Source organism: Mauremys mutica, chromosome 21 (genome assembly GCF_020497125.1).
Source record: "Mauremys mutica isolate MM-2020 ecotype Southern chromosome 21, ASM2049712v1, whole genome shotgun sequence".
Taxonomy (NCBI): Eukaryota; Metazoa; Chordata; order Testudines; family Geoemydidae; genus Mauremys; species Mauremys mutica.
In genome coordinates this window covers 24658242-24677255 of record NC_059092.1, presented here as the reverse complement: position 1 = coordinate 24677255, position 19014 = coordinate 24658242, and the positions used below count along the sequence as shown (strand labels likewise).

Here is a 19014-nt window from a genome sequence, read left to right as displayed (position 1 = left end):
GGCAGAGTCCTATCACCAGGTGTTTGAGGCCAATCCCTTTATCAATAGAATCCTCAACCAAAATATGAGGAAGGAGACGAGTCACCCTCAAACTTTTGACAATAGCTCAAGGTCAGACACCAAGAAGACCAGCGCCATTCGTATTCTGGTTTTGGATAAAATACTTGATCTTGCCTACATCATAGAAACCTTCCTCTCTCCAAGTCTACACCCCACTACACCCTTTAGCGATAAAGTAACCATTAAAGAAGTTCTGAATCAGTCGTCTTTCTTCCCAATTTAGGTTTAACAATAAAGCTGCAACCTAAGTAGCTATGGGAGATGACAGTGCAACTACTAGGTATTGGTGGGGGAAAAGTGTGCTACTAATGTCCTGGATATACTGGCAGGGCCGGCTTTAGGCTAATTCAACCAATTCCCCTGAATCGGGCCCTGCCCCTAAGAGGGTCCCGCGCCCAAGCCCCGGTTCGGTGTATTGGCAAGAGTCAGTGCACTGTACCGGGGTGGCCCGGCTTCTCCAGGGGACAATTTAAAGGGCCTGGGGGCCCTTTAAATTGCCACCACTGCCACACTGCTGGAGCCATGGGGTAGAGGTGTTGGGATCTGTGGGCTACTTAAAAAGTCCGTGGCTCCCGTTGCTTCTATCGCCCCAGCCCTTTAAATAGCCACTGGAGCCCCGCCGCTTCCCCAGGGCTCCGGCAGCTGTGTACATGGCCAGGGCTGTGGAAGCAGGGGAGCCCCAGGTGGCTGCTGCTACTCTGGTGGGGGAGGGAGGAGGAGAAGGGAGCACTTACCATACCAGGTGGTCTGTACCCCCTGTACCTGCACCCCGTGCCCTATCTCCAGCTAACCCCTGCTGCACCCCCCCTGCCTGAAGCCAGCCATTCCTGCACTCCTCTGTCTTCAGCACTGCCAATCTATGCCACACCCCCCTATGGCCCTGCTTGAAGCCAGCCAGCCCACCCCACCCCACCCCATACACCCCTGTCTCCAGCCATTGCTGCACCCCTTGCCCTGCCTGCAGCCAGCCCCATGTCCACTGGTGCCCTGCAATTCCCTGGGCAGTAACCCTGCACACCTGCTTCAATGATGGGAGAAGAGAGCAGCTGGTACCCATGTGCACACCCTAGGGTGACCAGACATCAAGTGTGAAAAATCAGGATGGGGTGGAGGTTAATAGGATCCTATATAAGAAAAAGACCCCAAGATTGGGACTGTCTCTATAAAATCGGGACATCTGGTCACCCTAGCACACTCCCAGGGAGTGGCGGGGACCCACACATGTGAAACGGAGCTCATTTCTAGTTCAGTCCCATCTTTTTAAAAAAGAACTGTAGGTAGTGTTAACATACAGCCATATTTTCCCAGACATGTCAGACTTTTTGGTTCTTAAATTGCTGTCCAGGAGGAATTTTTAAATCTGGAAATATAGTAACCCTATTGGTACCAGAAATACATATTCTGGCACATCCCTTAAATCAGAACTTTTTATAGGGAACCGGTTGCTAAGAAAGGAAAGGCTTTTTTTCCCCACCTTTTTTTCCTTTTTTTTAAAGTCATCCCTGCTGGGGCCCCGCTGAAAATGTTTGAATTGGGTGGGCCCCAAACTTCCTAAAGCCAGCCCTAACTAGTCTGTTCAGTGTTATAGCTTTTAATATGCTACTGCAAACAATGTAACAGAGCATTAATGTCCCAGTGTACTGTAGCTTGTTTTAACTTACCGTAATACTAGAAGTGGTGCATGTGAACATTGCCGTAACGAGGGCAAGGAGAGTGAGGCACTTGCCTCGGGCACGGAAAGTGAGGGGCTCAGAAAGTCTCTCCTTCAGCGGCAATTCGGCAGCAAGTCCTTCCCTCTGAGAGGGACTGTGGTACTCATTGCCGAAGTGCCGCTGGTCGTCTTCAACGGAGAGGGGCGGCGCATACGGCTCTTTTGCAGAAATTCGTTGGTGGATCCTTCCCTCCAATAGGGAAGAGCCAGACATGCTGCCTCTGTTCCTTGCCTTGTGTGCCAAAAATCCCTAGTTACGGCTCTGCATGTGAAGCTCTCTTAAAAGCTGACACTACAGTAGTGATATTCCCAAGCCAGCATGCATAGGGCTGGCAGTGGGGAAGGGGAGTGCATTTAGGTATACCCCCAAACCTTACCTCCCTTTTCACGTACTCACACGCAAACGAGTGAAAGAGCGCGCCTCACTCATCCAATAGGTCAATTTGGCACATTAGCCAGGAGGAAGCAGATCGTGAGCGTTTTTGACCGCAAAGCCCATCCCTCCAGATTTGCAACCATCCCCGGACCAGTGACAGGGGCACAACCATCCCCAGAACAGTGACAGGTGCACAACCATCCCCAGAACAGTGACAGGTGCACAACCATCCCTGGACCAGTGACATGTGCATAGGGAGCCAAGTCATTGGAAATAATCAAGGAGGAAGCCAGTGGAAAAAATGAATGGGGCCACTCTGGTTACCACCTTGGGGTCAGGGGCGTCCTCTGTACCCCCAAACCTTACCTCCCTTTTCACTTATTCACACTGTGACGAGGCAGTTCTGGCGGTACCAAAGTGAGAGTGCCAGTTCAGGACAAATTGCTCAAACAGGGCAATTACAGCCCTCGGCTGGGGGTTTTCCACATCTCCCAGTATCACCACCAGACCCACTCGTCCTGGGGATGAATGGTTATGAAAACCAACACCCCAATAAAAGAAAACGGTTCTCTCGATCCCAAAGGACCAAGCCCCAGCCCCAGGTCAATATACACATCAGATCTTACCCACAAATCACGCTGTTGCCAATCCTTTAGAATCTAAAATCTAAAGGTTTATTCATAAAGGGAAAAAGGTAGAGATGAGAGGTAGAATTGGTTAAATGGAATCAATTACATAGAGTAATGACAAAGTTCTTAGTTCAGGCTTGTAACAGTGATGGAGTAAACTGCAGGTTCAAATCAAGTCTCTGGAGAACATCCCCCGCTGGGATGGGTCACTAGTCCCTTGTGTAGAGCTTCATTTCCTAGCAAAATCCCTCCAGAGGTAAGAAGCAGGACTGAAGACAAGATGGAGATGAGGCATTAGCCTTATATAGGCTTTTCCAGGTGTAAGAACCTCTTTGTCCTTACTGTGGAACATTACAGCAAAATAGAGTCTAGAGTCACATGGGCAAGTCCCTGCATACTTTGCTCAGTTACAAGACGTATCTGCCTTCTCTCCATGGGTCGATTGTGTAGCTGATGGTCCTTAATAGGCCATCAAGCGAACTTATCAGAGCTAACACCAACTTGTCTGCGGTGTCACCCAGAAGCAGAGCACAAATACAAAATACAGACAGTACAGAGCCAATACTTATAACTTCAACTACGAAATGATACAGACCGCATAATCATAACCACCAACCCATAACCTGGTCTTAGCCACCGTATATGACCACCTTTACCTAAGATTTGGTGCCACTACAGGACCTTGGTTGCAAACCATGTTCTATATGGTCCCAGTTTATATCAATAATGTCACACACACACAAATGAGTGGAAGCGCGTGCCTCAATCATCCAATAGGTCCATTTTGCACATTAGCCAGGAGGAAGCAAATCGTGAGCGTTTTCGACCACAAACCCCATCCCTCCAGATTTGCAACCATCCCTGGACCAGTGACAGGGACATAGGCAGAAAAGTCATTGGAAATAATCAAGGAGGAAGCCAGTGGAGAAAATGAATGGGGCCACTCTGGTTACCATCCTGGGGTCAGGGTAGTGCGCTGTACCCACAAACCTTACCTCCCTATTCACATATTCACACTCAAAAAAGTGGAAGTGCACGCCTCATTCATCCAATAGGTCAATTTGGCACATTAGCCAGGAGGAAGCAAATCGTGAGCGTTTTCGACCACAAACCCCATCCCTCCAGATTTGCAACCATGCCTGGACCAGTGACAGGTGCATAGGCAGCCAAGTCAATGGAAATAATCAAGGAGGAAGCCAGTGGAGAAAATGAATGGGGCCACTCTGGTTACCACCTTGGGGTCAGGGGAGTGCGCTGTACCCACAAACGTTACCTCCCTATTCACGTAGTCACACTCAAAAAAGTGGAAGTGCGCGCCTCACTCATCCAATAGGTCAATTTGGCACATTAGCCAGGAAGAAGCAAATCGTGAGCGTTTTCGACCACAAACCCCATCCCTCCAGATTTGCAACCATCCCTGGACCAGTGACAGGTGCACAGCCATCCCTGGACCAGTGACAGGTGCATAGGCAGCCAAGTCACTGGAAATAATCAAGGAGGAAGCCAGTGGAAAAAATGAATGGGGCCACTCTGGTTATCACCTTGGGGTCTGGGGCGTCCTCTGTACCCACAAACCTTACCTCCCTTTTCACGTATTCACACACAAAACAGTGAAAGAGCGCACCTCAATCATCCAATAGGTCAATTTGGCACATTAGACAGGAGGAAGCAAATCGTGAGCGTTTTCGACCACAAACCCCATCTCTCCAGATTTGCAACCATTCCCGGACCAGTGACAGGGACATAGGCAGCCAAGTCATTGGAAATAATCAAGGAGGAAGCCAGTGGAAAAAATGAATGGGACCACTCTGGTTATTACCTTGGGGTCAGGGGAGTGCTCTGTACCCACAAACCTTGCCTCCCTATTCACATATTCACACATAAAAAAGTGAAAGAGCATGCCTCAAGCATCCAAAAGATCAGGGTTCAGCAACCTTTCAGAAGAGCTGTGCCGAGTCTTCATTTAGTCTCTCTGATTCAAGGTTTCACATGCCAGTAATACATTTTAATATTTTTAGAAGGTCTCTTTTTATGGCTATAATATATAACTAAACTATTGTTGTATATAAAGTATATAAGTTTTTTAACATGCTTAAAACGCTTCATTTAAAATTAAATTAAAATGCAGAACCCCCCAGAACCCTGCAATAGGTCAAGTTGGCACATTAGCCAGGAGGAAGCAGAATGTGAGTGTTTTTGACCACAAACCCTGTCCCTCCTGATTTGCAACCCCATGGATCAGGCGGCAGCAAGTCCTGAGCAGGAACCCAGATGGCTACGTTGTCCGGCAGAAACTGCAACTGGTTGCAAAACGGGAGGGTTTCGAAATGTGTCGGTACACCGGCAGCTTGTGGTGCCTCCTCCACGGAGCTTTTCCCCGGGGGTGGCCTGGGCGCAGCTGCGATCAGCTGTTTGCTGGGCAGGCTCCACTCAGCTGCTCCCCCCCCCGCTGCTGGGGGCTGAGTGAGCCCCCCCCCCAAACAGCCCCAGGGGTCGGTGTGGGGGGGCGGGGCCAGCAGCTCCAGCCCGAGGAAGCTGGAGCAGCTGGGAGCGGGGTGGGGGGGTTGTGGGGCACGGGAAGGGGCCGGGGCAGCGGGGGCGGGGGTTGTGGGGCACGGGAAGGGGCCGGGGCAGCGGGGGCGGGGGTTGCGGGGCACAGGGAGGGGCTGGGGCAGCTGGGAGCGGGGGGGGGGTTGCGGGGCACGGGGAGGGGCTGGGGCAGCTGGGAGCGGGGGGGGGTTGCGGGGCACGGGGAGGGGCTGGGGCAGCTGGGAGCGGGGGGGGGTTTGCGGGGCACGGGAAGGGGCCGGGGCAGCGGGGGCGGGGGTTGCGGGGCACAGGGAGGGGCTGGGGCACCTGGGAGCGGGGGGGGGGTTGCGGGGCCCAGGGAGGGGCTGGGGCAGCTGGGAGCGGGGGGGGGGTTGCGGGGCACAGGGAGGGGCTGGGGCAGCTGGGAGCGGGGGGGGTTGCGGGGCACAGGGAGGGGCTGGGAGCGGGGGGGTTTTGCGGGGCATGGGAAGGGGCTGGAGCAGCTGGGAGCGGGGGGGGGTTTGCGGGGCAAAGGGGGGGGCTGGGGCAGCTGGGAGCGGGGGGGGGGTTGCGGGGCACAGGGAGGGGCTGGGGCAGCTGGGAGGGGTTTGCGGGGCACGGGGAGGGGCTGGGGCGGGGGTTGCGGGGCACAGGGAGGGGCTGGGGCAGCTGGGAGCGGGGGGGGTTGCGGGGCACAGGGAGGGGCTGGGAGCGGGGGGGTTTTGCGGGGCATGGGAAGGGGCTGGAGCAGCTGGGAGCGGGGGGGGGGTTTGCGGGGCACAGGGAGGGGCTGGGGCAGCTGGGAGCGGGGGGGGGTTGCGGGGCACAGGGAGGGGCTGGGGCAGCTGGGAGGGGTTTGCGGGGAACGGGGAGGGGCTGGGGCGGGGGTTGCGGGGCACAGGGAGGGGCTGGGGCAGCTGGGAGCGGCGGGTTTTTGCGGGGCACAGGGAGGGGCTGGGGCAGCTGGGAGCGGGGGGGGGGTTTCGGGGCACAGGGAGGGGCTGGGAGCGGGGGGGGTTGCGGGGCACAGGGAGGGGCTGGGGCACCAGGGAGCGGGGGGGGTTGCGGGGCACGGGGAGGGGCTGGGGCACCGGGGAGCGGGGGGGGGGTTGCGGGGCACGGGGAGGGGCTGGAGCAGCTGGGAGCGGGGGGGGGGGGTTGCGGGGCACGGGGAGGGGCTGGAGCAGCTGGGAGCGGGGGGGGGGTTTTCGGGGCACGGGGAGGGGCTGGGGCAGCTGGGAGCGGGGGGGAGGTTGCGGGGCACAGGGAGGGGCTGGGAGCGGGGGGGGTTGTGGGGCACAGGAGGGGCTGGGGCAGCTGGGAGCGGGGGGGATTGTGGGGCACGGGGAGGGGCTGGGGCAGCTGGGAGCGGGGGGGGGGGTTGCGGGGCACGGGGAGGGGCTGGAGCAGCTGGGAGCGGGGGGGGGGTTGCGGGGCACAGGGAGGGGCTGGGGCACCTGGGAGCGGGGGGGGGGGGGTTGCGGGGCACAGCGAGGGGCTGGGGCAGCTGGGAGCGGGGGGGGAGGTTGCGGGGCACAGGGAGGGGCTGGGAGCGGGGGGGGGTTGTGGGGCACAGGAGGGGCTGGGGCAGCTGGGAGCGGGGGGGATTGCGGGGCACGGGGAGGGGCTGGGGCAGCTGGGAGCGGGGGGGGGGTTTGCGGGGCACGGGGAGGGGCTGGGAGTGGGGGAGGCCCCAGGAGGAAGGAGGCAGGCGCCGGGAGAGAGAACAAAGAACCGGGACCATCAGCCCCCCGGCAGCTCCGGAGAGACCAGACGCTGCTGCCTCCATCGGGAACTGAGCAGCTGCTGCTTCCCCAGAGGGGTCTGTGCGCGGGGGGGGGTGTGTGACATTAACCCCTCCGTGCCCGGCGGGAGGGGAGGGTTCTCCGGCTAGAAACCGCCCCGGGCTCTGCTGAGCTGAGACTGATCAGACCCTGGAAGTACAGCCATGGAGACACCACACACCAGCCTTGCCTAGCTGGCAAGGATCAAACCTTCACAGAAAGGCACCCATGGTTTTCTAGCCCAGCTACCTAAGGCCTCAGCCACAACCACTTAACACAGGGGCCTTTCTACACTCTGGTTCTGTTCTCACTGAAGGGTCATTTCCAATTGTTTGCTCAGACAAGCTTCCCCAGCACACTCACTGCTGTGCAGCTCTGTACGTGTGGCCATGGCTGAACAGCCAGAGTTCCTGCCCATTTTCCTACTGGCTGGAGCATGATTAGAGTGTGTTTGTGGTTAATGATGTTGCTGTAGATTGTTCATTCCCTGCCTTGGCAATTCAGACAGTCCCTTTTCCCATTGTATTGCCAGCACCTCTGAGAGTCCAATAAGAGAGGCAAGTTTTCTCTGGGCACTGAGATTTTTGAGGACGTTGGTGGAGCCTTTCTTTCCTCACCCTGGAGTAAACTCAGCTTTTTATTCCATCCTTGATGACTCATGGAATAACAACAGCAGCATGAAGAGGAGAGTGAATATCTCACTGCCAGGGGGAAGGTGGACGCATTCCCTCTGTCTGACCATTGCCATTGCAGGAGAGAAGGTTTCAGTGGAATCGAATGCCCTGGCTCAGACAAGAGACACAGGGAGGTTTTGCTGTTCATGGATCTGTGCAAAAGAAATTGTGCCTCTGTGTGAAAATGAGGAGGGATATGAAATGTCCACGTGGTGGTGCCTAAGGCAAAAGGGAACCCTAGAGGATTAGAATAGGATAAGCTCTCAAGCAGCATGTTTCTTACTTTGCCCATCTGTTAGTTTTGATGATTATCGATGGAAAGATTTTGCCATTGGCTCGTGTGTTTACACAGAAATTGACATTTACCAACAAATACGTAATTCTTCCAAGCCTGCCTAGTCTGCTGGTGGTGAGTTTAGAGGGACACACTCCCTCTTCCCACCCCCCATGCCAGGCCTGTGCTCTCCAGAATGTCAACTTCCCACAGAGCTGGGATCCTTCCCTCATCTCCCCCCAGACCACTGCCCCACCCCCACTTCTGGGGTCCCCTCCCAACACTGTCCAACTCCCCTGCTGGCAGGATCCCTTCCCATTCCTTTCATTTCCTGCCTCCCCTCTGAGCAAAAGCTCTGCACTGTTCCCACACTGGGAATTGAACCGAGGCCGCCTGGGTGAAAACCAGGAATCCAGATCACAAGACCATATGGGACATGTAGAGTTAATAGCACATTTACACATTCACACCCAATAATTCAAAGTAGCCATTCAAAAAAACTTCAAAAACAGACTTCAAAGAGAAATTGCAGAGTTACAATTGATTTGCAAACGTAACACCATTAATTTGAGCTTGAATAAGGACTGGGAGTAGCTGGCTCACGACAAAAGCAATTTTCCCTCTCTTGATATTGGCACCTCCCCATCAATTATGGGGAGAGGACCACATCCACCCTGACTGAATTAGCCTTCAACACTGGTTCTCCCCTTGTACGGTAACTCCCGTCACTTCATGTTCCAATCTATATTTATGCCTGTATCTGCAATTTGCACTCCATGCATCTGAAGAAGTGGGCTTTTTACCCATGAATGCTTATGCCCAAATAAATCTGTTAGTCCTTAAGGTGCCACCAGACTCCTTATTGCTTTCAATTCTAAGCTGATCTTAACCCTTTCAGTACCCTTACAAACTCAGATGCTTCTCACCACAGGCTGGCTGGTGGCTTTTCAGCCGGGCTCTCCCCTTTCATCGGCTGTTCAGTTGCTTGGTGTGGGGGTGTCTGTAGATGAAGGTAGCAGAGAGAGATAAAGCCTGGCAAATGTCTCTCCTTTTATCATGTCCTTTCTTCCCTCATGGCTTTCCCCCCCCCTCAGAGTCAGGTGAGCATCACTGCGTCTCTCCAAGCAAGTCTGAGCAATTCCCCTGGGGTGTCCTCATGCAGGTGAGTCATTGCATTGTAGCTCTCTTGCTGGACAATGGCTGTCGATGGGTTGTTTGACACCCTGTCCGGGTGTTGGTTACTTGCCTTGCTGTTGCCACTGGGGAGCTAATATTTGGCTGACTCCCCCACCTTGCAGCACAGTGACAACCACACTGCACAATCCTCATAACTTCCTATGCATGAATGGTCTACATCTATGGGTAGAGAAGTGACTTTCAGCAGATCATATCCTTTCCCTGATACCTTACAAGTCATGCTCTATATGTAAGATCACGATGATATGAAAATGAGGATTATGGGGGTTACAGCCGCTCCCCCAAAGGTATAGAATGTCACACTGAGATTCTGTGTTCATTTGTTCTGTAACAGCATTACAGAGATCCAATGACTGACCAATGGCATTTCCAAGTGCTAAAATAGCAAGCGATGTTGGTCTCTCATTGGCTATCAGCGACTGAAGATGTGGTTTAATGAGCTGGAGCTTCAAGGCGAGGGTGGCTCTGTCCGCTGCCTTCCATTGCGCTGCTGGGCCCCAAGTCCCTGGTGGCCAATATGTGACGCTGGGAGAAGAGAGTGGGGTGGCAAGTGGTGGCAGGACTTTTGCCACCAGGGTCTAGCTGCCCAACTTCCTCCTGGTACTGCTGGCCCCCCGTCGCCTTCAGGTAACCCAGGAACTAAGGCAGGAATAGGGCGAGGAAGCAAGTAAAGCCGAGCAAGGAAGGCAAAAGTGAATCTTGTCTTCATGGGCCGCTCGCAATGACGTCCTTTTTCTGTGCCACAGCTGACAACAACATCCCAGACAGAAAAGTAATAGGCCAAAAAGAAACCGAGCAGCTGCTGAAGTAGTTCAGTTGGGAGCGTGCTAGACTAACAGGCTCTTCTATCCCCCTTTGTGCACAGGTGGGATGTTTTCTGAAAGTGCAGGAGTTCCTTTAACTGCCACGAGTCCCTCATATCAGGCTATGCAGCAGGAAAAGACAGCATGGGCTTCTGCACCGAGTTGGCCCACCTGACCTTTCATTCTTCTCTTGCTCTTTGTCAGCAAGGGGAAGAAAAAGAAGCTCTCCCTCAAGCTGGAGTCACAAGGGCGACGTAAGGACGACTTCCTGAGCGCCCGCTCCAGTGCTCTGCTCTGCCAGCTGACCCATCGAAGGGCTGTCACCACTTTCTCCAGGTTTGTCCATCGGTCTGTGCCAGGGTGAGCAAGAGCCAAGCAGATGGAGTTTCTGTAGTGTAGTGGTTATCACGTTTGCCTAACACGCAAAAGGTCCCTGGTTCAAAACCAGGCAGAAACATGCTCGCTTCCTTTTGCCAGATCCCCTTGCTGTTCAGGAAGATGCTCCTCCTTCTCCTATTGGCCTGTCCGTGGGATAACTCCAACCCCCGCATGAGAGAGGGTGCTGACAGCAGTGGAGAAAGCACCTTGGCATCAGGCTGGAGAACCTAGAGGAGTTAGGCGTGTTACCTTTTGGAGGCTTGTGGCTTGGTCTCCTCTGCTGTTGGAGGTTGGCTGGTGGAGGCCGGCTCTTCCTGCTGGCCTCCTCTGCGTGACTTGCCAAAGGAGGAAGTGAGGCAGGAATGGGGCAAAAGAGGAAAGTCGAGCTGAGAAAGGCAGGGCAGAAGCTAAGCACCTCAGTGCGGCTAAGTGGGATTAGTAGAGCGTCACCATTCGTTCTGCAAAGCCGGGGGAGGTGCGGTTGGCTGCTGGGAGGCAGAATCCTGTGCCTGCCTCTTGGCCTCCCAGGGATGGCTCCTTGCAGCCCAGGAGAAGCGGGGTTCTAGGGGGACGGAAAAGCAGCAATGGCGAGGCTGAGTGGGCTCCTTTCTGGCCGAGATGGTGGGCTGTGGTGGGTCTGGGAGTTGCCTGTAAGCCATAAGTGGACTTGGTGGAGTGAAAACCGCTGCTCCATTCTGGCTGACCTGGGGGAGCCATTAATGACTTGGGAGTGGGGGCAGGGCACTGGCTGTGAGCAAAGTCGTCATCTTCTCTCCTGCCATGGGGAGCCCGGCCTAGAGCCTGCCCAGCATGCACTGCAGCTCGAGCATTAAGCCTTCCTGTGGCATAACTACGGCCTAGTGTAATAAGGTGTAAAGTTTAGATTGTGAATTTATCTTTAATTTCCATGGTAACTTACTTTGATCTTTTATGCCTACCACTTATAATCCTTAAAACTCCATCTTTCCATAGTTAATAAATCTGTTTTATGAAACTGGTGTATTTTGCTTGAAGTTCTTGGGAAATCTGAGCTCCATTACAAGGCTGGTTCATGTACTATTCACAGTGAGGGAGGGGTGGACCCTGCGTAATAAACTCACTATTGTGTCATACAGGAGGCCTGTGATATGCAGGGGGTCAGATTAGATGCTCTAATGGTCTCTTCTGGCCATAAAGTCGACTCATTTCTGAAAAACTGAGTGTAGCATTGGGAGCAGCATCTGATGTTTCCCTGTCCAGCCGGCTTGCTGCCTAGAACAAACGCTGCTTGAGTGGGGTGATCCACAGGGAGTAGCTCAAACCTCCAAAGTGCCTGGCCAGGGGCAGGACATTAGCCCAGCAAGGGAGGGGTGTGGCAGTGACATCACAAAGGCCTTTTGCAGGACCTCAGGCTATTGGTCCAAGGCGGTGGGGAGGTGGTGACCTCACAGAGAGATGCTGACATCAGCCAGGCAGGACAGGGGCGAGGGGCCAGGGAAACCTCAGAGACCCTGTGGCTTTGCTTCAGCAAGTCTCCTTCTCCAGGTCTCTCTCTGAGGACTGAGAGAGTATTCGGGTTCACGGACGTGAGCGCCAGGAGGAACCTCTTTCAAGTTTTCTCCTTCCCTTTTAGTGATTTTACTAGAAAACAGCCGTCCCTGTTTAGAAGGTAAGAGCCTCCTGGAGGTTTGAAACCTGTTCAGTCTGATCCAGCTGGTAAGAGTTGAATTCTAGGCATGGAAAACACAAGCTTAAGGATGCAGAATTTTATTCCACACCTGGGATTTTGTCCCTTAGAATCACTGGGGACATTAGGGTTTGTCCTTTTTGTTTCACCGTTTCCTCCCTCCCTCCTTTCTCTCTGTCTCTTGCTTCTTTTTTCCTTTCTCCTGTTCCCCTCCCAACACTAGGAGAGGTAGGGGTGTGTGTGTGTGTGTGTGTGTGTGTGTGTGTGTTGCGGGGGAGTGCTCTGCAGCTCCCACTGTGGGAGGTCCACCCAAAACTGGGGGGCTGAAATAGTGCTCGGGCAGTGTTCCCCACTAGTGACCTGGGCCATCCTTTGGGCTCTCTGGTGAGACCCCTCAGCCTCCCGTCCTCAGTCTCTACCCTGATTGGCTCAGCAGGGGGTTATTGACAGGGAGGAGACTCAGGTCCTTGTTGTTCTCTTTTAAGACAAGTAAATAAGTCAGAACCAGTTCTGTGTTTGATGAATTTTGCTGCTTCTCTGCATTAATGGTCTCTGAGCAGTTCATGATTCTCTCTAACATTGCAGTTCTCCTCAAATACTTGCTGAATAATTCCTGTGCACTGTTGTTGGTCTGGAGCTCATGTGAGAGCACTTTATTCAGGTCACTCAATGTCTAAAATTCAAGATCTGATGGTTAGTTTGAAAATCAGGGCTCTTGGGTCCTATTCCCAACTCTGCCACTGACTGGCTGTGTGACCTAAGACAAGTCAATTCTCCTTTCTCACACGTAGCTTCTCCCTCTTTCAAGTAGGGATAATAATGATCTGCTCCTACTTAGCTCAACACACTCACTCTTCCCCAACACACACACTGTCTCTCCCCACACACACACAGTCTCTACCCCGCCACGCACACCGCAGTTGAAAAGCAGCTGGCAATCTAGTAAGATGCCCATGGAACGGTGGGATAGAGAAACCTGCCTCATGTGATGCTCTACCAGCCCGTGAGGCATTGCAAACCCTTCCCAAAACACCCTGCAGCCAGTTGCACAGTGGGATAGTTGCCCACAGTGCACTGCTCTCTGTTGCCATCCAAGAACTGCTAGCGTGGATGTGCTCTGGTGACACACGGGGCATAGGGAGGACATTCAATAGCTGTTAACTAAACACTTTAACTAAAGCAGCAATGCCGGGGGGTTGGTGGCTCCTTTCTTTCCTCACCCTGCCCGCCCCCAAAGCCCTGGCCCCGCCCCTTCCCCCAAAGCCCTGCCACCCACTGTGCCCGCCCCCAAAGCCCTGGCCCCGCCCCTTCCCCCAAAGCCCTGGCCCCGCCCCGCCCCTTCCCCCAAAGCCCTGCCCCCCCGCTGTGCCCGCCCCCAAAGCCCTGGCCCCGCCCCTTCCCCCAAAGCCCTGCCACCCGCTGTGCCCGCCCCGAAAGCCCTGGCCCCGCCCCACCCCTTCCCCCAAAGCCCTGGCCCCCGCTGTGCCCGCCTCCAAAGCCCCGCCCCTTCCCCCAAAGCCCTGCCACCCGCTGTGCCTGCCCCCAAAGCCCTGGCCCCGCCCCTTCCCCCAAAGCCCTGCCCCCGCATCGCCCCTTCCCCCGAGAGCCCACCCACACAGCGCCTCTTTCCCCAATGCCACACTGCCCATTTCCCCCTGAGTCCCGCCCCCACACTGCCCCTTCCCCTTATGACCCCACCCCTGCACCACCCATTCAACCGAGACCCCGCCCTCCCACTGCTCCTTCTCCTGAGACCCCGCCCCTGCACCACCCAGTAGCAGGCCAGACCCCGGGGAGGGAGGGGGAGAAACATGCTTTGCTCTGCCACAGACTTCCCGAGTGTCCTTGGGCACATCACTCAGCCTCTCTGGGCCTCAGTTCTCCCGTCAAGGAAATGGGGCTGGTGGCGCTTCCCGCCCTCGCACGAGCTGGGAAGAGAACTACCCTGTGAATTAGGAAGAAGCTCCCAGTCCCCCTGCTCTCACCTCTAGACCCCCCTCTGCTCCCAGAGCCAGGGATAGAATCCAGAGGTCCTAGCACCCAGCCCCCTCCCTGCTCTGACCACTAGCCCCCACTCCCCTTTTAGGCTCTCTGCCTTTTCTATCCACCCAGCCCACCTGTCCATCCCTTTGCTGCAGGTTTCTGGGGTGTCACCCCTGCTCTGCGCTCCCCCAGTGCAGCCCAAGGCCTTTCCTCCCCCCAACCACACATCCTCTCCCCCTCGTGCTGGATCATCTGCTTGGCCCCCCACCTCCTCTCGGGGTGCGCTGTGGCTGGGGATTGTGCAATGGCTCAGCACCAGGCAACGCAGAACGTAAACTACAGGCCCTGCCCCACCCCACCGGAGCTGCCCTCCAGGTGCTTTTGAGCCCAGCACCTTGCATCTGTGCTCTCCTGCCCCACAAGGGGTGAGCTGCAGTCCCCACCATGCTCTGCTTGAGGGATCCTGGCACAGGGGCTGGGGGGAGAAAGGATTGTAGATTCTGACCTGTGCTCTGGAGAGGAGGTAATAAGTGAAGGGGCATTTTTGACTCCTCCCCTGCCTCAGTGTCCCCAGGGCTGGAATTCTACATTCCACAGGGGCAAATAAGGGGGTGAAGCCATTTGGCTAATGAAAACCAGTGCTCCAGATGAGGTTTGAACTCACAACCTCAGCATAGCTCCTCTCAACACTGCCCTGTAAGCACTATGCGCTAATCAATTGTGCCACTAGAGCACCTGTTAATTACACTGCTCCAAAACCCCTAGGCTGATAAAGCCAAGGAGTGACCTCAAAACATTCTCAGTGGAGCTGGCACCAGGTAGCGACAAGTGTTGGTGTTGAGTCTGAACTTTTGATGAACTGAAACTTAACTCAGACTTGATGTCTCTGTCTGAAACTTTTAATCAAAGCTCTGACCTGCGAACTACTCATGACACCCCCCCTCCCCTTAAGTAGCCATCTCCCCCTTTGTCTTTTCTAATTTACATTTTAACCTGTTTTATCCTGTAGAATCTTGATTGATTATGCATGACCATTATGATCTGTTAATCACTTTGTTTACTTCTGTGTATAAATATTGATGCTCACCCCTAATAAACTTGCCACACTTACTCCGAAGCCTTTTAAGCTAAGGATAAGTGTGAGCCCGTTGATCAACGAAGTGTTGTCTGGTCTCTGACAGATTGTGAGCCCCATACCAACTCCGCACAAACTCGGGTGCTGGAGAGGTGAGTAAGGACTTGCTTTTTACCTAACAATTTGGGGGCTCGTCCGGGATTTCCTTCTGGTGCGGTGCCTCTGTCCAGTGGTCAGACCACTCATATACGAATTGGCAGGCGCCACGGGAGATTTCTCCCAGCCAATTCAATATTGAGGGGTCGTGTACTGGACAGCAGGATAAACGCCAGTTGGAGGGCTCCTGTCAGACACCATGGGTCAAGGGACTAGCGTGCCTCTTGAGAGTCCGCTGGGGATTGTAAATAAGTTATGGAATGAAGGAAAACTCCCAGTACAGACAGGAATGTCTAGGAGGAAGTTGTACACACTGTGTGTAAGGAATTGAACTGGGTATACCGCGGTATTGGCCGACCCGGAGATGAGGTGGCCTTCGTATGGCTCTTTCGAACAGGCTGCCTTAAGAGGAGTAAGGAGCCAGATCGAAAAAGACCATCCGGGACAGTTATGTTACTGGTTTTGTTGGGACACAGCAGCAGAGCTGTGGAAATCTTTAAAAATTATGGCAGTCAGGTATTCTCCCGAGGGTGAACCCCCTCCATGTTATTTCGATAAAGGGTGTAAACCACGGCGTGTTTTAACTCGTCAGTTGGTCCCCACTGCACCTGCCCCTATTCCTCCGCAAGGGGACTCTCTCCAGAGCGCAGAGGGGAATCTGCAGGACTCCAGATTGGAATCTCTGCAGAGGGATAAGGAGGAAATGGAGGGGCACACCTCGGGAGGAGTTTTGCATGGGAGAAAGAAAGGGAAAGTAGTAAAAAGAAAGAGAAAAAGAAAGAATATAAGTTGATGGCTTTAGCTTTTTGCGGTGGTATTCGAGGCAGAAGCCATGGCCGTGGCAGGGGATTTCAGGGTGCTCGGGGAAGAGGGTCCTGGCAACCCCAGCCACCAGGAAATTGTTTTCAGTGCGGACAGCCCGGTCACTTTAAATGTGAATGCCCCTGGGAACGCCCAGAGGGTCCGGTCGCATCCGCAGATACTTACACCAGGGACGAATACACCCCTGCACCACCAGCTCAGCCCGTTCCTCAGGCCTGGATCAACTATGGGCAACAGCAGCAGCTGCAGCAAACTCAGCCTTCTCAATGACGGTACCCCGGGGGCAAAGGCAAACAATGTGATGGTCTTATTTCCTTAATGTCTTTAGCCGGCTTCTTCCTCACTTTCTCCCGTCCCAGCAAAGAGCCTCGTCTAACCCTTTCAGTCCAAGAACTGCCTGTCTCTTTCCTCATTAATACTGGAGCGACTTTCTCTCTTTTAAATCATGCCCCCTCTCCCTGGCTATCCTCTGAGGTTAAAACTGCAACTGGGGTGGAGGGCAACCCACAGTCTCTGGGACTCACTTTGCCTCTAAATGTTATTTATGCTGATAAATGTTTTTCTCACCGTTTTCTTTTTTCCCCAGCTTGTCCGATCCCTTTAATGGGCCGGGATTTACTCTGTAAGCTTCAGGCTACTTTAACCTGCACTCCTGAAGGGGTAGGATTATTAATGACAGTGTTAGGAGATCCGGCCCCAACTCAGGGTAATTGGGAAACCCCCCCGTCTCTCTCCCCTGACCTCACTGACTTGCCTTCAACCCTCTGGGGAATTTCTGACACTGATGTTGGCCTGCTCCTTTCGGCAAAGCCAGTAAGGATTCAAGTGAAGCCCTCCTTAGCCCCCCCCGTCAGTCCCCCAATACCCCCTGTCGCTGGAAGCCCGGGAGGGCATCCGCCCCATTGTCGAGGGATTCATTGCACAAAAGTTAGTCCGCCCTCAGCGCACTCCCTGTAATACCCCTATACTGCCTGTCAAAAAGCATCCTAAAAAGGACGGAGACCCTATTCGCTGGCGCTTTGTACAGAATCTTAGGGTTATTAATCAGTATGTGGTCCCTCTTCATGCAGTAGTTCCTGATCCAGCTACTATCATCAGCCAAATCCCCTGGAATGCTGAGTGGTTCACTGTTATTGACTTAAAATCAGCCTTTTTCAGCATTCCTGTGCACCCAGACTCTCAATATCTCTTTGGTTTCACCTGGGAGGGACAAAGTTATGTCTGGCAACGACTTCCTCAAGGCTACAGAGACAGCCCCACGATTTTCAGCCAATGCCTCCGCCACGACTTGGAAAGCTTCACCAGTCCGCAGGGATCCACGTTAGTCCTATACGTAGATGACATCCTACTAGGTAACCGCGAAAAAGCCGCCCTCCGCATCGATGGTAAGGCACTTTTATTATACCTACACACCAGAGGCCACAAGGTAGACCCTAACAAGATTCAGTGGGTCTCACAGAAGGTCCGATATCTGGGCTTCCTGTTAACCCCAAAGGGGAAACAAATGGACCCAGTCCGCATAAAGACTATCCAAAACTGCCCTCTGCCAAACACCAAGAAGCAACTTCGAGGTTTCTTAGGATTAATTGGCTTCTGTCGCCCCTGGTTGCCGTCCTGCGGGGAGTTGAGCAAACCGCTCCACCGACTCACTGCTAACCTTGCTCCTGACCCTTTGCAGTGGTCCCCAGACACGATCCAAGCCTTTCAGTTACTCAAGGACAGTGTGGCCTCCTCCATGTCTCTCCGCCCCCCCAATTACAGCAAACCCTTTCACCTTTTTGTCCACGAGAGGGGCGGAATTGCTAGTGGCGTCCTTACCCAGCTGAGCGGGCCCCACCATTTCCCGCTTGCTTTTTACTCCCAGCAGATCGACCCTGTCGCTCAGGGAACCCCATCCTGCACCCGGACTCTGGCAGCAGCTGCCCTGCTGATCACAAAGGCAAAGAGCCTGACCCTGGGTCATTTTACCACGGTCTGGACCTCTCATGCCTTGTCAGCCCTTCTGCGTACGGGCACGACCCAAGTCTTTTCGGCCCATCGTCAGCAGCAGCTAGAGGCCGAACTCCTAGAAGACACTAACCTAATTTTTAAAAGGTGTGGGCCCCTTAATCCAGCGACCTTGCTTCCTGACCTGCCAGTCCTCCAGGATCAACACAACTGTGTGAAAGTAGTTCATAGCATCTTACAGATAAGGAACAACCTGTTTAACGTGCCACTGGACAACCCTGATTGCATCCTCTTCTCGGACGGAAGCTCCTTCTATGTTGATGGCAAGCGTTTCACCGGTTATGCAGTCACCTCTGAATGGGACATTCAAGAGGCCGCCTCACTGCCAGGCAACTGGGGAGCCCAAGCCGCCGAACTCTATGCCCTGGCCCGAGCTTGCTAGTTGGCCGCTGGTAAGACCGTTACCATTTTTACTGATAGCAAGTATGCTTTTACCCCGTACCAGTACCCGCTGCTGAACTACAGTCGTGAAAGAGCCTCGGAGCCACTCTGGTCAAAGGGACCTGGCTTATGCCGGATGGCCGAGCCTGCCTCCCTCGCTCCACATACCCCGTGGCAGTTCGCTGGCACCATAATAAGGGGGGTCACTATGGCACGCACACCCTTGTGGACACCATCGCTCGCTTTTGGTATGCTCCAGGCATTCAACCCTACTGCCTGTCAATAGTGAAAGCATGCAGCACATGTCAGCGTAATGGACCTGCTCCGCCTCTTAACAAAATTAAGGGTGAAAGACCTCCGCCTGCTGCTCCATTTCAACATCTTCAAATTAACTTTGCAAATATGCCAAAGGCTTTTGGAAAAAAGCACCTCCTTGTTTTGGTTTGCCCTCTGACTTCATGGGTCAAAGCTTTTCCTACTGCTAATTGTACTGCTGCCACAGTGGCAAA

General features: G+C 54.1%; 1 non-coding gene across 1 annotated transcript; it reads left to right on the top strand.

Moving 5' to 3' along the window:
- The first annotated feature begins 10421 nt into the window (after positions 1 to 10421).
- Positions 10422 to 10494, top strand: TRNAV-AAC. The gene has a single exon. It is a non-coding gene; the product is annotated as a tRNA-Val (tRNA).
- The last annotated feature ends 8520 nt before the right edge of the window (positions 10495 to 19014 follow it).